Source organism: Anabas testudineus, chromosome 17, assembly GCF_900324465.2.
Source record: "Anabas testudineus chromosome 17, fAnaTes1.2, whole genome shotgun sequence".
NCBI lineage: Eukaryota > Metazoa > Chordata > Actinopteri > Anabantiformes > Anabantidae > Anabas > Anabas testudineus.
Genome location: NC_046626.1, coordinates 2468216 through 2476400, shown reverse-complemented (window position 1 = coordinate 2476400; position 8185 = coordinate 2468216).

Below are 8185 nucleotides of genomic sequence, written 5' to 3'. Positions count from 1 at the left end.
GGGTGTTGCATGGCTGGATCATGGATGAGGCCAATAGGCCAGTGCCCCATGGACAGGAGCCACTGGGTGTGGCCTCAGGTTTTCCAGGCATAAGCCCAAGGACTTCTTAGGCCCTAGGTAATATCGTCAGGTTTTCTGAAGGCCTTAGAATGCCAGGAGACTAATTAACAGTACATAGAGAATAGCCTGGGCTGTAGCAGATTGAAGGATGAATGGACCTGTCCCTCGAATTCAAATAACTGCATACCAGCAAAATTAATTTTAAGTTGATGATGCCTCTCAGCAGCTGCAGGACTGTTTCAAGAGGACCAACTGGGACATCTTTGAAGATCCAGACCTGGAGGTGTTCACGGATAGTCTGCTATGTTGCATTAAGAACAGCATAGACACTGTTACGGTGGATAAGCACATCAGTGTGTACCCTAACAAGAAGCCCTGGATGAACCGGGAGATCCAGCAGCTACTGAGGGAGAGAAACACTGCCTTCAGGTCTGGTGACAGGGCTCTCTGCAGCTCGACACAAGCCAACCTGAAGGGAGGCATCAGGAAGGCCAAACTGGAACAGTTAACAATGTGGTGCAGTGGGAACAATCTGCTCCTTAACACTTCTAAGACAAAGGAGGTTGTCATCTCCAGAGGGTCATTAAAACTGCACAGAGGATCACCGGTTGCCCTCTCCTCCCTCTAGAAGAACTTCACAGTTCCCGCTGCCTCTCTTTGAATTGCTGCCATCAGGGAGAAGGTTCAGGGCAATCAAAACTAGGCCTGACAGACTCAAGAAAAGTTATCCCGTAGCAATAACCACATTAAACACTGTAAAGAACGGACTATAGAATGTAAATGTGCCAGAATGCTTACTTGTGGAAGTGAGAGCTGGTCCGGAGCACAAATGTGAGGTTCTTTTGTTTACTTGATGGTTGTTTTACCTCTGAATAACCTCTGACTTTAGAAGGAAATTGGAGGACATCCAGGACTTTATGTCTGAATGCTTGAAGTTTGATTAATGTATTAGTTTCTTCTGTTTTCATAGATAAACATAGCTGGGTATCATCTACACAGTCAGTGTTTCCTAATAATATTGCCTAAGGGGGACATATATAGGGTGAAAAGAATCAGTTCAAGCACAGAACCCTTGTGGAACTCTGTAGCTAACTTTGCTGTGCATGGAAGACTCACCATTAACATGCACAAACTGGAATCTATCTGATAGATATGATTTAAACCAGCCTAGTGCTGTTCCTTTAACCCTAATGGCACATTCCAGTCTGTGTAATAAAATATTGTGATCTATAGTGTTGAATGCAGCACTAAGATCTAACAATTAAATTCAATTCAATTAAATGTTATTTGTAGAGCGCTTTTTACAATTGAAATTGTCACAAAGCAGCTTTACACAACCAAAGAACAGTACATGAACAGTGAATGTGTAAGAATCATAATGATCAGATTGTCCCTGATGAGCAAGCCGAGGGTGACAGTGGCAAGGAAAAACTCCCTGAGAAGGCAACAGGAAGAAACCTTGAGAGGAACCAGACTCAACAGGGAACCCATCCTCATATGGGTGATTACATGCCGTGTAGGCAGCAGTCCAGTATAACAGTTAATGTCTTTTAAGTTAATATGGAGTCCAGTTAGTTATTGCAGGCAGACTTGTTCCATTCCTTGACTATCGAGCGTTGAGTCGAGACCTCCAAGAAACAGCTTCCGACGTCCGCCGAGGCCAAGACCGACTTCATAGTAGCTGGTGACCAATCCAGTCTCCAAACGCATTCCATAGGGCAAATGGTGGATCCAGGCGACGAGATCTCCAGCCAGAAGTTGGGCTTCAGGACGAGTCAGACAGGTCCAGAGGGCAAAGGGTGGAATGACGTGTAGCTCGACAGAGAGACAGGAAGAGGGAAAAGAGAGAGGGAGAGGGAAAGAGAGAGAAGAGGAGAGATTGCAGTTAGTTGTATTCACAGTCAGATAAAGTTTGAGGTGAATGTATATGTAGAATAGTGCAGCAGGGACTCCGGCAGGACTAATTATGACAGCCTAACTAAAAGGGTGGGTTCAGAAGGAAACACAGACATGAGGGCTCACTGGGATGTAGAGCAACCAATCACTTCACCATCAACAAACCTGAGTGATCAGTGAGAGTTGGGAAGACAGCATCTAAACATACCAGTTCACCATAATGCTCTATGTCCATGAGTCCTTCCCAAATCTATTTACTCAAATGCTTGACTAAATAGGTAGGTTTTCAGCCTAGACTTAAACACTGAGACTGTGTCTGAGTCCCGAACGCTATTTGGAAGGCTATTCCATAACTTTGGGGCTTTGTAAGAAAAAGCTCTGCCCCCAGCTGTAGTTTTTAGGATACGAGGCACTGACAAGGAAAGTAAGTAGGCGTGGTGGATCATAAGACACTAGCAATTCCCTTAGATACTGCGGCACAAGACCATTTAATGCTTTAAATGTCAAAAGTAGTATTTTAAAATCAATGCGAAATTTCACGGGGAGCCAATGAAGTGTAGATAAGATAGGCGTGATGTGCTCGTATCTTCTGGTTCTAGTGAGGACTCTCGCTGCTGCATTCTGAACTAACTGAAGCTTGTTTATGCAACTGGTTGAACAGCCAGACAGTAAGGCATTACAGTAGTCCAACCTAGAGGTGATGAAAGCATGGACTAATTTTTCTGCATCATTTAGTGATAAAATATTCCTTATTTTGGCAATATTTCTGAGGTGAAAGAAAGCTGTCCTGGTGATATTATCTACATGAGCTTCAAATGAAAGACTGGAATCTAGAATCACACCAAGGTCTTTCACTGTTGCACTAGATGTAACAGAAAGGCCATCTAGAGTTACGGCGTGATCTAAAATCTTGCTTCTAGCTGCAGATGATCCTATAACTAGTACTTCTGTCTTATCAGAACGTAGAACGTAAACTAAATTGTTAGTATTTCAAATAGCTTGGAAGGAGAGCATCCTGAACTATAAAAAAGCTCTTAGTGCAGCTAGATCAACGTATCTCTCCACTCTCATAGAAAACAACAAAAACAACCCTAGATTTTTATTTAATACAGTAGCCAAATTAACTAGAAAGAAAACTACTGCAGATATCTCCACAACAACGTTGTGCAGTAGTGAGGACTTCATGAACTTTTTCAATAACAAAATTGTAAATATAAGGCAGAAAATTCAAGCTTTAAAACCAGACAATTTAGTTGACGCAGGTGATGAGCTAACCACAGCAGATCAGTACCTAGATTACTTTACTCCTCTTGAAGAGAATGAACTAATTTCACTCATCTCTTCTGCAAAATCTTCAACCTGTACATTAGACCCTATACAGACACACTTTCTAAAACAGATAGTGCCAGAAATAACAGAACCCCTGCTGACAATCATAAATTCCTCACTCAGCTGTGGGTATGTCCCAAAGTGTTTTAAATTAGCAGTTATTAAACCGCTAATCAAGAAACCTGATCTCGACCCTTGTCAGCTGTAATATTACAGGCCGATATCAAACCTCCCCTTTATCTCAAAGATTCTCGAAAAGATAGTAGCTGGGCAGCTATCCTCGTATCTTCATAGAAATAACATACATGAACTCTATCAGTCAGGATTTAGGCCTCATCACAGCACAGAGACGGCCCTTGTTAAAGTAGTAAATGACCTCCTATTGGCCTCTGATCAGGGTAGTGTCTCTATGCTTGTGCTACTCGATCTCAGTGCAGCTTTCGACACCATTGACCATAGTATTCTCCTTCACAGACTAGAAAATGTTGTTGGAATTAGGGGAACGGCCCTCTCCTGGCTTAGGTCCTATTTGACTGATCGTTATCAGTATGTAGATCTAAATGGCGATTACTCCACATGCTCTCCAGTGGAGTTTGGTGTTCCACAGGGTTCAGTTTTAGGCCCCCTGCTTTTTTCCCTCTACATGCTTCCTCTGGGCAACATTATCCGTAAACATGGTATTAACTTTCATTGTTATGCTGACGACACACAGTTATATGTTTCATCAAAACCAGATGAGATCAAACTGCTTAATAAAGTTGAGCAATGTGTAAAGGATATACGAGACTGGATGCTAATTAACTTCCTTCTGCTAAATCCTGATAAGACAGAAGTACTAGTTATAGGATCATCTGCAGCTAGAAGCAAGATGTTAGACCACACCGTAACTCTAGATGGCCTTTCCGTTACATCTAGTGCAACAGTCAAAGACCTTGGTGTAATTCTAGATTCCAGTCTTTCATTTGAAGCTCATGTAGATAATGTCACCAGGACAGCTTTCTTTCACCTCAGAAATATTGCCAAGATAAGGAATATTTTGTCACTAAATGATGCAGAAAAATTAGTCCATGCTTTCATCACCTCTAGGTTGGACTACTGTAATGCCTTACTGTCTGGCTGTTCAGCCAGGTGCATAAACAAGCTTCAGTTAGTTCAGAATGCAGCAGCGAGAGTCCTCACTCGAACCAGAAGATACGATCACATCACGCCTATCTTATCTACACTTCATTGGCTCCCCGTGAAATTTCGCATTGATTTTAAAATACTACTTTTGACATTTAAAGCATTAAATGGTCTTGCGCCGCATTATCTAAGTGAACTGCTAGTGTCTTATGATCCACCACGCCTACTTCGCTCAAAGGATGCTGGCTGCCTGTCAGTACCTCGTATCCTAAAAACTACAGCTGGGGGCAGAGCTTTTTCTTACAAAGCCCCAAAGTTATGGAATAGCCTTCCAAATAGCGTTCGGGACTCAGACACAGTCTCAGTGTTTAAGTCTAGGCTGAAAACCTACCTATTTAGTCAAGCATTTGAGTAAATAGATCTGGGAAGGACTCATGGACGTAGAGCATTATGGTGAACTGGTATGTTTAGATGCTGTCTTCCCAACTCTCACTGATCACTCGGGTTTGTTGATGGTGAAGTGTTTGGTTGCTCTACATCCCAGTGCGCCCTCATGTCTGTGTTTTCTTCTGAACCCACCCTTTTAGTTAGGCTGTCATAATTAGTCCTGCCGGAGTCCCTGCTGCACTACACTAAATATACATTCACCTCAAACTTTATCTGACTGTGAATACAACTAACTGCAATCTCTCCTCTTCTCTCTCTTTCCCTCTCCCTCTCTCTTTTCCCTCTTCCTGTCTCTCTGTCGAGCTACACGTCATTCCACCCTTTGCCCTCTGGACCTGTCTGACTCGTCCTGATGCCCAACTTCTGGCTGGAGATCTCGTCGCCTGGATCCACCGTTTGCCCTTTGGGATGCGTTTGGAGACTGGATTGGTCACAAGCTACTATGATGTCGGTCCCGGCCTCGGCGGACGTCGGAAGCTGTTTCTTGGAGGTCTCGACTCAACGCTCGATAGTCAAGGAATGGAACTAGTCTGCCTGCAATAACTAACTGGACTCCATATTAACTTAAAAGACTTTAACTGTTATACTGGACTGCTGCCTACACAGCATGTAATCACCCATATGAGGATGGGTTCCCTGTTGAGTCTGGTTCCTCTGAAGGTTTCTTCCTGTTGCCTTCTCAGGGAGTTTTTCCTTGCCACTGTCGCCCTCGGCTTGCTCATCAGGGACAATCACATTATTATGACTCATACACATACACTGTTCATGTACTGTTCTTTGGTTGTGTAAAGCTGCTTTGTGACAATGTCAATTGTAAAAAGCGCTCTACAAATAAAATTGAATTGAATTGAATTGAATCTCACATGGCTCATACATCTGGGACCTCTGACATCTGTTGACTAAGTATTGGCCTCAAGTAATACTGTAAGAAATCTCAGGATGATCAGGATATCTCCTTCACTTCATACATCAAGGATATCTCTAGAACTGCCTTTTTTCACCTGAGAAACATTGCTAAAATTAGGAGCATCCTGTCCCAAAGTGATGCTGAAACACTAGTCCATGCATTTGTTACTTCCAGACTGGACTATTGTAATTCCTTAATAATAGGATGTCCCAATAACTCAATCCAAAATTCTGCAACCAGAGTTCTGACTGAAATTAGCAAGAGAGATCATATTTCTCCAACGTTAGCTTCTCTCCATTGGCTCCCTGTAAAATCCAGAATTGAATTTAAAATTCTTCTCCTCACTTATAAATCCCTTAATAATCAGGCTCCATCTTATCTTAGACCTCATAGTTCCATATCTTCCTAGCAGAACTCTACGTTCTCAGACTGCAGGTTTACTTGTGGTTCCTAGAGTTTCCAAATGTAGAATGGGAGGCAGAGCCTTTAGCTACCAAGCCCCTCTCCTGTGGAACCAGCTCCCAGTTCTAGTTCGGGAGGCAGACACCCTGAACTAGAACACATTTAAGACTAGACTTACAACTTTCCTTTTTTATAAAGCTTATAGTTAGAGATGGATCAGGTGACTCTGAACCATCTCTTAGTTGGTTGGTTAGTGCTGATATAGGTTAGTCTGCAGGGGGACCTCTACTGATAAACTGAGCTCCTCTCCTCTCTCCTTTCTCCTGTATCAATGCAAATTCCAACATTTCATGTCATTAACTTTGTGTCTTCTCTCTCCTGTAGTTGTGTTTCCTCCTCTCTGTCTCCCTCTCTCTGTACTTTTCTGCAGGTATCCTCGGCCTGGAGCTGTACATCTCCAGAATCCAGTTGACTTGCCCAATGTTCTTGCTGCTTGTTGTTGTCTTATTGCCTGCTGTTCTTTTCTCTCTTCTCTCTCGACTCACCCCAACCGGTCAAGGCAGATGGCCGCCCACTATGAGCCTGGTTCTGCTGGAGGTTTCTTCCTCTAAAGGGAGTTTTTCCTCTCCACTGTTGCCTAAAGCTTGCTCAAATGGGATTGTTGGGTTTTCTCTATAATTATTTTGTATACATATTTTCTGTAAGGTCTTAAGTCTTACACTGTAAAGTGCCTTGAGATAACTTCTGTTGTGAATTGGCGATATACAAATAAAACTGAATTGAATTGAAAACTGAATTGAATTGAAATGCCTCTTTTGTGTTTTTTTTTTTACCAATTTGGGGCAATTTGAATAGATGTTTCTAAATGCAGTTTTTGAAGTGAGTAAGATTTTTTAAACAAAGACTTTTGTTCTTTGTCCTCATGCATTTCCCTTTTCACAAAAGTGAAGTCTGACCGTTTCCCTAATATGTATGTTCGCACAAAACAACTGCTGTGACACCATTTCTGTTTCCACCTTCAATCAGAGCTAAAAGGAAATACATTTTTAAAAAGCACCTCAACGGCAGCTTTGAGATGTAAAAACAACATTTTCCAGAAGATGGTGGTGTTTGACAGTGCACTGCCCTAGCAGTCTGAACAGCTGACATGTAGCACCGTCATGGGTTTGCTCGTCTGAGTTTAGATGTAAGGGATAGGGTTCATTTTCAGGCTTTCATTCTGAAATAACAATGTAAAATTGTAACAATGCGTTTACTCCATTTCTTTGTGCAGTCTTGACAGTGACACTGCATCAGATAAATCATTATCAACACAGTAATACTTACAATGCTGTAAAATTATTTCATTTTAAAGTAATTTAAATAAAAACTAAACTAGATTGGATTACAGCTGCATTGTGAGAATATGATATGAAGAATTTAATATTAGTACTGTATAGCTAAATATTCCAAATTGGGACATGCAACACAGTCAGCTGTCACAGTAAACTTGGAATTTACATTTGCACAGTGGCAAGACATTGGTTAGTACAAAAACAAAATTTGTTTTGACAAATTGTTTTCATGTGACTTGAGATTGCAATATTTCACTCCAGACAGCATCAACCAAGTCATTAATCCTGTTGGATTAATTAAACTCTGTTCCTGGCATGTGGAAGCTGTTGTTTGCTGACTGAAGAAATCTTAGATAAAAAGTGTGTATATGTGACAGGCCTGTAGATTCTCAGGTGGACAGACATGTAGCTGTTCATTATTTAGGAGACAGGTGGTTTTCCTGCTTTCAAACAAAAGCGGTTTGCTTATTGCTTTGGGGAAAAGTGCCATCATGTCTGTGCCTACTGCTAATGGGTTAGGGTCAGAGTTAGGTAAGAAGAGTTAGATTTTTAAATTTTCCATATATGTGGCACTGGCATCAGGGGTCTGCACAAGATTGCCAGACCCCCTCCTCCTCCTGCTGCTAAAAAGGTAAGTATAAAATAATCGATATAAATTTATATTTATAATTCCAAATGTTAAAACTGT